This window comes from Marmota monax, unplaced genomic scaffold (assembly GCF_021218885.2).
Source record: "Marmota monax isolate L192 unplaced genomic scaffold, Marmota_monax_Labrador192_F-V1.1 WCK01_AAM20220418_F8-fsc00057, whole genome shotgun sequence".
Classification (NCBI taxonomy): Eukaryota; Metazoa; Chordata; class Mammalia; order Rodentia; family Sciuridae; genus Marmota; species Marmota monax.
Window position 1 is genome coordinate 10,844,293 of NW_026693933.1, and position 12,589 is coordinate 10,856,881.

Sequence of the window (12,589 nt, forward strand, 5' to 3'; positions counted from 1 at the left end):
TGAACTCTAGATACGGCGAGGGGGTTGGGGACAAGGGGGTAAAAAAAGATAGGGTAGTGATGGCCATCTCATTCCACCAAGTACACATATGAAGACACAAATATTGTGAATATTCTTTGTATAGAAGCAGAAATATGAAATCATGCTCTACATATGACAGAATGCACTACAGTTCATATTACATAACAAACTAGAACAAAAAATTTTAAAGGCAGTGGGAATGGATTTTTAAGTCTTCGGACCCAACTAGAACTTCGGAACCCTCCAAACTTATGTGTAAGTTACCCCTTAGTCTCAGTCTTCTTAGGCTGGGAAAATTATATTACCTGGCTAGTAAATTGCTTTGAAGTCAATAAAACCAGTCTTTCAAATTGTTCTACATATTTTGAGGCATATTAACTTACTAGTGTTGCCTGATAATGTGACCTTATAATTCCCACATGGTTTTAAATTTTGCTTGGACTCATTCTCAATTGGGATTCTTGGGTTAGCATGTCATGTGTGCTCTGGTTTGTGGGAGGTCTTATTTGCTACAGCTTCAGTGTCCCAGAGGCTTCACTTGTCCAGTATGAATTCATAGATGTTGGAGTCTTAAACCAATTACTATGAAACAGTTTTTACTTGGAGACTGTATCTGGCACATAGTAAGCCCTGGGACTCCCTAGATCTGACTTCTTGAATTCTTCCTTGAACTGTCTTTTGTATAAGGGGGGGGGGGAAGGCAGGGTTTATGTGGGAGTTCAAGTTCTGCACTCACCTGGATCCAAGGTCTCATCTGATTGTTTCTCTCCCCCCCCCCCATGGGTATTGATTGTTGTCCCTTGCTGTGAGGGCCTATACCTTAGTCTGGAACATATTAGGGACTCTACTGCATTAGCACACATGCTGAGTTCCTTCGGGGTTTTTGGGGCCTGGAAAATTTCTTCTGGTACTTGAATTTGGCTTACATAGCTTAGCATCTATTTTGTCAGATTTTAGCTCAACTTGCAATGTTGGTAGAACTAAATCAAGTATGCATTAGCATTTGACTAACCATTTTATAAAGTTACCCTTTTTGCTGGCAGAAGTACCTCTTAAACTGTGCATATGAATTCCTTGAGGATCCTAATCAAATTGTTTCCTATAGGGCCAAGAGCTGCAATTCTGCATTTTGAGTAAGCTCCCTGTGATGCTGATGTTCCTGGTAACATTTGTAACGGTTGGAGACCAGCAACTACCTCTCCTAGGCTGTCAACACTGGGATTCATATGGTGAGATTGCCTGATAAAATCTGACTTAGTTTCTCGAAGAAAAGGGACTTGATATTGAAAGTAGTTTGAAAGTTGTAAAGAGCTATAAAGAATTTTCTCGTTTGGGGGGGAAATCCTTAATTCAAAACGGAGTGAAGTAGTATAAACAAAATTCAGAATTCTCGGTTTTTGACAAGTTTCCTTCTGCCCTTTTAGACTTTCTTCCTCAAGTTGAAACTTTGGGCAAATCGAAAGAATTTTGAATTCAACTTATCCTTGATAACATTGTCACTGTTCTGTACCACGACTTTAGCCTAGGAACTTGATCTCTAGGATTTACAACTATAAAGAACAAGAAAAGAGTATTTGGATTCCAAACATTTCAGATGAATCTTCAGAATAGAAGACTGTATGACCAAAGATTGAGGTGAAGTTATAAGATCTTATTGCTCTTAAAGTACGGAAAGCATTTTCCAAATTTCTGTGTCCACATACCAGTCAACTTTGTCACTCTCAATACTTGAAAGGCTGAGGTTGTGGCTCAGTGGTAGTGTTTGCCTGGCACATGTGAAGGACTAGATTCGAATCTCAGCACAATACATAAAAATAAAGGTATTGTCCATTTACAACTAAAACATATTAACAAAACTCCTGAGGAAAAACGAGAGACTTGGGCTCATGGTTTAGGTTTCAGTTCATTTGACCCCATCCCTATGGGCCTGTGGTGAGGCAGAACATTACGGTGGGGAGGGTGTGACTGAACGAAGGGGTTTACCTCATGGTAGCCAGAAGCAGAAAGAGGAAGGGGCCAGGGACAAGATAGTCCCAAGGGTATGCCTTCAAGTACCTGCCCCCTTCAACTAGGTCCCAACTCCTACAGTGTCTATCACCTCCCAAGAGTCCATTCAAACCATGAATACACTGAGGTTAGAGCCCTCATGATCCAATCACTTCCTAAAAGTCCTGCTTCTGGACGTTAATACATTGGGGACCAGGCCTTCCACATACGAGCCTAAGGGGGACATTCCAGATCCAAACTATAACAACCCCAAAATATAGAAAAGCAAATAGATTGGCATCCTGGCTTTTCTAACTTTGGTTCATAAAATTAAGATGTAAATAGCCAAAATGCCATAGATTTGCAAAACTGACAGGTAGAAATTCAAGCCAGGTTCTCGTGAGAAAAGTAGTAGCTATCCCCAAGAGGAAAAGAATCAATAACTAATGGATACCCTAAGCCATGTTTACATGACTTCACAATCCTAACAATCTCCTCAGAATTTGGAAAGGAACTGTCAAGGGGAAGTCCATACCTTTATCTCTTGACGGGACACTGCAGATCTGTAGAGTGGTCCTGTGCTGGGAGCCATTAGCCAAGTAGGTATGACAATTTCCTTGCCAGCGTACCCCATGTTGCTGACATGTTGCAGTGACATTGAATGTTAAGTGACCTTGCTCAAGGACCAAGGCAGATTAGGGTGTTCCCGGTTTTAAGATAATCGTGTTTAGGGCGTTCCCAGTTTAGGTTCCAGGTTTAAGGTTTAAGATTATTCCTGCTGGGAATAGGGCGTATCCTGCTGCCTGAGTTCCCCTTGAGTTCTCACGGGATTCAGACAGTATATTTTGGGAGACAGAAGCCCAGTGGAGGTGAATTTGGGAGAGAAGGAGGATTTGGGAAGAGAACGTGGATTTCCCCAGAACGTGATTGTAGACGGCTGGTGTGAGTTCGGGAATAAAGAGTTGCTGTTTGAATCTACAAGCTGTGTGGTGGCTCGTGATTGTGTGCCCAGCCAGACTGCGGCATTTGTGCCCAGCCAGACTGCGGCAGTCCTGGGTAAGAATTCTTTGCCAGCTTTTTGATAGTAGTTCCAGAATCTCATCTGTAGGCTCTGGAGTGGGATGTCTCAGCTGTTTGCCAGAAACTGTAGAGGATTAAAAACTTAAGTTCTTATGCTTTATCTAACATAAGTTGACACAGAAGTCACTAGAAATACCCAAAGAAACACGGAAACTTGTATATTCTAACTTTGAACTCAGCAGATATGTAGAGGGTATGATCTTGTGACACTGGATGTCGGGAGAACTTAAAATACCCTGAACAAAACAGGCCTTGCTATGTCCCTGTGCCTTCAAAGATAAGGACATGCCTTTCCTCTGGGTATAGGGGTGGGTACCTCTCATGAGGCTCTGTGACCTACTTCAGGGGAAGTCTAGAAAATTCTAGCTTTTATAGTCCCCATCACAGGAGAAGGGTGGGAGATGGTCAGAGAACCCTCCTGTTTGTGGTTATCTCAAATGCAAAGGTGCCATATTTTGGTAATGCATCCTAAATCCCTTTTAAATTCGGGGGCATAGGGAAAGTGTGAAACGGGATATCTTACTTATGGACTTACAAGATCTGGAGTTCATCTCATGACTGTTGGGGCCTGTGAAAGGGTGATGGGAAGGAGAGTCGATGAGGTAGAGGGGAGAGCCCTGGTCCGGGTGCCTGGCTCTACGGGAAGTGGGGGGACTTCACATGCATGCACCTTGGACAGGAACATTGCTTCTCAGGTCTGTTTCTTCAAGGAAGCTGGGCTACCTGGACCATCTCCTGTTTTTATCTGAAGCCCTTTTAGTTTCCACCTCTTGACACCTGGATCTGTTTGCAAGCCAGTGGGCCACACGATGAAGGCCACCTTTTTATCACAGCCTTAGTCTGATTAGATAGGCCTCTAAACGGGAAAGAATGTACCCATATTCTATCTTATACAGGAAAATAGGCTTGAGACTTCTGTATCCTAACCTTTTTCTTCTTTAAGGACAGGGCTTACTGAGTCAAATCATGGCCCACACAAAGCATGTCCTCCTGGAGCCTAAGAATGTGGCATTTATAAAAATGACCTTTGTAGACACAGATCTTGAGAGAAATGCATATTAGTCTAGGGTGGACCCTAAATCCAAAGATATATGCCATAAGAAAAGGGGAGGAGACGGCAGAGGTGAAGGTCAGATGAAAACCTAGGCAAAGGTCAGAGATACAGCTACAAGCCAAGGAACACCAAGGCCTGCTGGCAACCATCGGAAGCTAGAAGAGGTATGGAATGGGTTTGCCCTTGGAACCCGTTGGTGAGAACTAACCCTGATAACAACCTCAAATTTTTTGACTTCTGTCCTCCAGAATCATTACAGAATAAGTTTCTGTTGCTTTCAGCCATCCACCCATGGTAACTTGTTATAGCAGCCACAGGAAACTAATACCAAAAGTGTAACAGCAGCATTATTGTATGTTCTAAAGTTGCACATTCATTCTTATTCTTGACTATGTAATGTAGACACTATATTCCCAGTTTATAGGCTAGGAAACTCGGGCTTAGGTTAAACAGTTGGTTTAAGGTCACACAGCTAATAAGCAGTGAAACGGATTCAAACTCGGAGCCCACTTTTAAACCACCTGACAGTAACATAGCACCCAGCAGCCTCCATCACCGCTATCTTCTTCCCTGGCTGGTGGAATTCGCATGTCTTTCTCCACCATGGCTGGTGGTACCCAATGCCTTGACTGTGGTGACAGGGCCTCTTAAAAAATCTAATGGGATAGGGCTTGTTGCCTTCGTGGACAAGTTTAGCTAAACACTTTCTTCAAACTGGGAAGCTGTGCTCTCCCAACTTGCAGAAGTATCAGGGATGTGAAAAGGCAAGGGTCCCTTCAAGGAGGCCATGCAGAGACTGGGGGGCCCTTTCAGGAAGTCAGCTCAGAGGGTAAATGGAAAACGTGAAAGTGCAACTTTATTCTTGAAGGACAGAATTATCTTAAAATAAATCCTAGTGAAATTCTTAATCCCTAACAGTAAGAAAAGCTTCCTAAAGCGTTCTCTCTGGGTACTTTGGGGCTTAAAGTCCCTTTAAGATGTTCTCCCTTGCCTGATGAAGCAGGTTTCCAGGGTCTTGTCCACCTGAGAAGGTCTCCAGATGGCAAAGCCCCAGGAGAGGCCAGCATCCCCTTCAGCTGTTGTGTCTTGGGCCAAAACAAGGCGGATCATTATAACTACGTCACTGCCTTGTGCAGAGGGCTTGAGACCCTTTCCCAACCTTTTTTTAAGATGATTTGTTTAGAAACTTCTGTGAACTTTCAGTGTTTCTTTTTTTCAAAGGCTATACTTGGCCTTTATGTTTGAGGGTACAAGGCCTGTTGCCAGAGGGATAGACTTCAAGATTCTATGTGGTCAGCACTCAACTGTAGCTTTGGGAATTGATATTTGAAGTTCTCAGGAAGAAATGGAACCTCTGATAATAAGGAACATTTGTAAATCGCTGTAGACTTCAATATAACTGCTTTTGTCTCCACTACCTCTTTGTTTTCACAACAATCCTGTGATGGATTATCTTGGTGTAACAAATTTGGAGGCCTCCTGGATGACCTTGGTGCACACTTGCCAAAAGACTGCTGAGGATGGGAACACTTGGCAAGTGAGTGCCAAGGTCATAAGGGAGGCCTTGTGAGCATACAGATGGCTTAGCTGCCAAAGCAACAAGGAGGAGGGGAAGGGAACTGCAATCAGAAGACATGGGTGGCTTGTCCACAAGGTATGACCTTGAAGGCTTCACAAACGAGATGTATGAATGAGATGATCTGAAGTTCCTTCAGCTCTAAAACTTGTGATTATAAACCCATCTCTACTAGAAAAGAGGCTCGAATGTGTCCTGGGGATGGCAGGTCAGCAGTGAGCATACTTGAGAGAAATGGTGTATGTACCCAAGCCTGAGTTCTACGGGGAGGGAAAACCCCAGGCTCAGAATCACCTAGTGCTTTTAAGGTGACTTTTTTCCCTCTAATTCTGCAGTCTGAGCTTTCCGAACATTGAATTCAACCTGAAATCTTATTACGCTAGCAGAAAGGCTAAAACCTGGACTTCCTGTTAGTAGAGGTCAAAGTTCATAGGATTGAGATTGAAATCTATGTTCTAGTAGGAAATGAGATCTTTGCTATTAAGAGAATGGGGGACTTTCATCTCTACTTAAAATATCGGTTGACTATCTACACGCGATTCCATAGTAGTCTTATCCAATTCTAGGTATAAGTTTTCAGGTTTCCTTTGATATAAATAGTGCTAGTTCTAGTTTTCTGGGTCTTGCTGGAAGGAAAGGAAAAATGGCCATTGTTTATATGCCTGCTCAGATGGAAAATTCTCGTCTACAAAGACAATGGGATATTTTAAGGGAAAGCTGCAAATAGTGGTCAGAGCAGTAGAAGGGTGGTTTTTGGACTTGGAGCAAATAGAAGAATCCACTTCTGTTTCTGATGAATTTGCAAACGTGACCTATTGGTTTCAACGTCAGATTCATGTCTGGTTGATTTAGAGTGGCTAATTCTGATGGGGAAATCGGGACAAAAATTTTGGAATATCAACCACTCATCTGCATCCTTGTCTAGCATGGCTGTCATTTGTAGGCCCTACATATAAACTAGACACTTTTTTCGAGGAAACTAGAAAAAGTGGTGCCTGTGTGCATGTAAGTTGTACCCACATCTCCTTAAGGAGAAAGGAGTGTTCAGTTTACATTTTACAAATCGTGACAGGTTTTGTCCCTTTAAACTTTGTTTAAACCAGTGGTTTCTCTCAATGTTTGAAAGAACTAAATTGATAAAACTTAGATCTCGCATTGGCATTTTGCATTCTCTGCCTTGGGTTTGGGGTGAGGCGAGTGGCTGGGGAAGGTAGCAGAGTGAGATGTGCTGGGATGGGAAGTGATACAGGAGCCTGTGTGGACCCCCCCCCCCCCGTGGATGACCGACCCCCCCCGCCCCCATGGATGACTCCCCCAAATCAAGCATCAACTTGGATGTGACTTGTACACAAGCAGTCGAGGTCTCTAGAGTATACTTCTAGGAAGAAAGGGTTGACGGTGGGTCCCGTCAGTTCTGATGCCTGGGGCTCAATCTTACCAAGACACCCTCAGCTCCCTCCATTACTATAGTCTGCCTGAAATTTATCAGTCAATTGGTATTCGGGTGCCCATGTCATCACTTAAGATGAGCAAAACTGTGTAATGTGCCATTTTTGTGGCTTCTTGAAACTTCCAGTGACCAAAGTGATGGTTTAAAAGGCAGCCTTTTGGAACAGAAAAGAACCTGAGGCTGAGTAAGATTGAATCTCTCCTCAGGATATGCCCTTAGGCAATTTGCTAAATCTTAATGACTCATTACTTTATTAAATGAAGATAAAAATCACTCTTGATTTCAGAGGATGCGGAGAGCTCCATGTGGTGTATGCAAGCATACAGTTGCTAGGAACATCTGAGTCATCTGTTAGGTTTTTCGTTCATTCTTCATGGAGCTGTGGAGTGACGAGGAATGTGGGTGCGAGAACTTCCGTAGGTAGCTGTACCAGGGTAGATTCTTTCCCAGTTTTTCATGTTAAACTCATTAAAACATGTCGTCTTGCTGCCCAAAAGTGAAAGGCCCTTTTCCGGTGTTTGCTGAGAGCATGTAAGGGCCTGGGCATCCTCTGGCTGGAGAATCCATTATGTAGAAGGTCATGTTCTCCATTGTGCTGTTGGTGGGGGTGTTAGCTTTTTGGCCGCTGTGACAAAAGGACCTGACCAACACAACTGGAGAAAGCTTGAGGGCTCAGGGTTTCAGAGATCTTAGTCCATAGAAGTCTAGCCCTATTTCTTGGGGCTTGATGAGGCTGAACATCATGGCAGTGTGTGTGACACAGGGTAGCAGTTAATATCATGGTGATCAAGAAGCAGAGAAACTCCATTGGCCAGATATAAACATATACTTAAAAACCACACCCAAATTCCCATCTCCAGCCACACCCTACCACCTCAGTTAATCCCATCAAGGATTAATTCATTGAGGCTAAAGCTATAACCCAGGCACTTTCTTTCTCCAAACCTTCTTGCATTGTCTCGTGAGCTTTTGGGGGAAACCGCATCTAAAACATAACAGCGGGTTTGAAGGAGTTTGCTCAGAACAGGTTTGTAAGGACCAACTCAAGATGTATATCTCTAGGAGTGATATCTCATTAGATCTAAATCTAAATTGGTACAGATTACTCTATGCCTTTTTAGGACTAAGTATGTTTAGTGTTCTATGTCTGTCTCATGCAATGAACAGCAGGTAGTAAGTAACCTGCAATCCATATAACTTCTCTGAGCTTGAGTCTCATCTGTAATATGAAGATAATGATGGCAGTTACGGAATGAATAATGAATTTTGTGTAAAGTGTCTAGACTGGTACTTAGCATCTGGTAAGATCTCACTGTTATGGAATCAAGAATAAAACTAGTATTCAGGTTTGACCTGCCATCTTTGACGGCTTGTTTAGGTTTGTCCCATGAGCTATAGTTTTCCCACTTCTAGTGATCAACCCAGTCTAGTACTTCATAAAGTTTTACAGGAATGCAGCCATACCCATTACATGCAACTGATGCTGAATGTTGTACTTGCAGCATCGTTGTTGAAGTCAGGATATGGTCTATAAACCTAAAACATTGACAGTTTGACACTTCCTAAAAGTCTGCCAATTCCTACATTAGACTCTTTAGTCAGTTGAGTTCTGATTTCCCTTCTCTAGCTGACTGGCTGCCTGATCTTTGATACATTCTTCAATTGCTTTGTCCTCTACAGTTAAGAGGAATAACCAGAGAAATTTGGCTGTACATTTGATACAACTTAGTCCCTGAAAGTAAAATGATACTTTGTGACCCTCCTGCTCAATTAGGGATGACACTAACAAACTACATATTGGAACATGACCCTGGGTGACATGCCTTTCATGCTGGCCAAAGCAGGTTTAATTTCTGGCTTATTCTGGCTTTCACCTAGAGTCTCATCTTTACCTAATTCCTGCTTTTTAATATCTAAAAGGAGAAAAGTTAGGGAAATAAGCCATCAGATTAAGGTTTATTTTATATTGATATTCTCAAGATCTCTAAGACTCCAAGAATAGTAGATATAGCTATTGCCCACTCTTGACATTTTAAGACCATAGCTGAACATAAAAATGTGAGAATGCAGATTATCCTAAAAACTAATCATAAAAATGTCATCTATTAAAAAGTCACATGAATGGCTATAGACATTTGACATTGTTAACAATATAATGATGTGTTAAAATGCTACAGGAAGGATTATGTCAGTGTTTGATGTTTTTATAAGTTGCTGCTGTATAAAAATGTCAAATAAGAATAATCTTATACTTGACATTTTTCACATGGTTTTCACTCTTAAAATAGCTCCAAGTTCTGGCTACCTTCTTGCTCACACTCTTGGCTTCTGCTTTCCATAAATTTTCTATGCCCACCCATCTCAATGCCTTATTTCCTTCTGTTTTTTTTTTTTTTATTTAAAGGAGCTTTTTGTATTCTCATAACATTATGTTCCTCTCCAACTTCCCCTTAATATAAAAGAATTTTCCTTATATAATAAAACACATCTATTATAATATCTTGCCAAATCATGAAACAATATCCTCATCCTGGCCCATTTTCAGTCAGTTTTTTTCATGTAAGCAGATAAGGTACAGGAATTCTTTCACTTGGAGAAATCTTTTACCTGTCTTTTTCAATCACTTAATACTTGACCTTTCATGGTTGGGTGTGGTTTTTTTTTTTTTTTTTTTTTTTGAAGCTAAATAGGCTCTTTCCTGACTCTGGTTACCAGACAGGTACTCCTACTCCATTAAGTACATAATGAAGGGTGTGACCCATACATCTGCTTGAGATGGGCAGAAGTTTTATAGAGCGAATCTCTAAAGGAAAAGAAACTTGGGAAAAATTGTCAGTGTGTATTAAGCAGTGTAATCAACAAAACCACCTAGTTTTGGAACGGGCTTGTTCTGTGAGTGTACACGGGTGGGTACATGTGTGCCATAGGTTATGCACATGTATCTAGGTGGTTTGGGATCTTGTATACTCTTTGGCTCCTTCATAACATACATGGAAGTCCTATATTTGTTCACAAAGAAATTAGAATACATTTTTTTAAAGTGAGTTCAGACATTTGAAAAATAGAAGCTGTTTGCTTCTTGGTTTTCTGAAGTCATTGAAGATCAGGCTTTACTTCCAATTTAACTGTTCTGCAGATTTTCTCCTTACTAACCCTGGCCTTTATTTTTGCTTAAGTACACTCCATTCTTGGGCAAAGCTAATGCCTCCACCCGTGTCTTTGAGATCACCTACTCCGGGCGCAGCCTGCCTGAACTTCATCCTATCGGGAATACCTTCTCTATCTTGTGTCTTTGGACTTGTCTCTTTTGCTGGTTAGAAAGTTCGCCAATTAACACTGAAAAAGCAGATCAGTGTTAAGTTGCATGTCTGTAATCTATCCACTCACTACCTAGCTCCATGCAGGCTGACTTTTGTTTCCCAGCAGGTCTAGAAACTGGTCTCCGAAGGTGGCCATAGGTCTTGAATCACAAATCTAGCCATGTTCTGGCTCCCTCTGTCCTTTGAGTTTCCTTCCACACTTAAGACCTTCTGAAAAAACCTTCAGAACCCCAGTGTGGGCCTCAGGCTTTTCAGATCTAGGGGGCCGCCTTCTTTGCCACACCTCTTCATGCCACTACTTCTGCAGTAGTTCTTGGCACTTCCGTTCTTAGTCCTCATTCTTTACCTTTGGGACCTCCATCTCATTTCCTTTATGCCTCCAGGATTAAGACTTGCCAGGCTAATGCTGTTTGTTTTTCCAATGGAATACATTGGGTTGCATAAGATGTGCTCAATATATGCAGAGAGAAGTCCATCAGTCAAATAACTATTTGGGAAATACTGTTTCTATGACCTTACAAAAATCATTCACTATACATTTTAATTTGGGGAGATTGTCTTATTCCATTGCTCTTCTATAAACAAGCCGTCTTGAGAATTCTCTCGGCAGGTCCCAAACACAAACTTGCATTACTATTTCTGCAAAATAATAAACGGCTTTGAGCTATAAAGATTTTCAATTTTTTTTTCTTGCAGAAGGGATTTGCATGCTGACTCATTCCTACTATATTTACAACCTATTGCCAAACCACTGCTAAGGCAAGATTTCTAATAAAGCTGTGGAAATTACATGCATTGCAATGGGGCTGAATACATTTACACTTGTATTTTAACATTTCCAAATTTATTACAGATTACCTTGTTTGTGCATGTCTGTGCCTTAATGGTTTTTTATAGCAGAAAATAGTGGTTTATGATTGTATTCCCAGTAGAAATTTACTATGAATCTACCATATGGAGTGTTGCATAAAACTAAACTTGTAACCTGGGTGCTTTTATTGCTTAGCAAGATCTACTGTACATTAATGAAAATTAGTGATAATAGAAATGTCAAAGGGAAGTTTAGTTTATGAGGGTAGTCTTCATCTTGTGCTCAAATTATCAAAGATCTTTAAAGCATCTTTTGATGCAGTATCAGATCATATAACTGTTCATTATCTCTTGGGTTCCCTTATGCTGCTATTTGCTAAAGCAAAAGTTGGGCAAAGGGGTAATAACAACGACAGTCTGTATAGGTCCATCTTCCCTTCAGAACCAATGGCATCAATTTCTCATTCTTGCAATCATAAGCCTTTGGAACATTCCATGAGCAGTGGTCATGGAAGCTGTTACTGGAGCACATGGAATCTGTCCTCACTTTTCTTTAGCAGTTATTGAATATCATACTTGAATAATTTTAGGTACCCATTTCCACTACCTTTTATTGGTTCAGAGAAAACATAAGGGCAAGAACAAAGACTCATATTTACATAGACCTATTTGTATTGGATTCCCCTGGTGTGACCTAGACAAGCATTCTGGAAGACTTTTTTTTTTTTCTTGCCAGTTCCTAATCCTTTGCATGATGGGTGGGGTAAAAATTAAAGATAATTTAAAAAGGTGAGGTTAGAAATGTACAGTCTATAATTAGAAGATGTTCCAACAAAGTAAAAACATTTTGACACCTTCTACTATCCTTTATAGTGAATACTTGGAAAGCTTTTGACAATTTTCTCTTACCACTGCATCCTCAGGAGGAACGGGCATTACAGGTGCAATCACATTGAAGAATCAAAGGAGTTGAAGGGGAGGTCTGTGCTATTAAGGATTCTCAGGAGTTTGCCGCTGTGTTGTGTGGTCAAGAGGACCAGAGCCGAGTCCAGTGCTCTGCACACTGGAATCATGGCCCTGGACATCTGCTTATGCTCAAAGGTATATTGTGCAGACTAGGTGTTACTGCTTTAAGTATGAATGTTTTGTGACTGGCTTTGCAAATGTAAAAGGATTACAGAAAAAGTTAACTCTTCATTTGTCCAAGCTGACTTTTAGGTTTAGTTGTATTTCCAATGGAGACATCTTGGTGATAGGACTATCTGAACTCAGAATATTTGTATTTATAACTC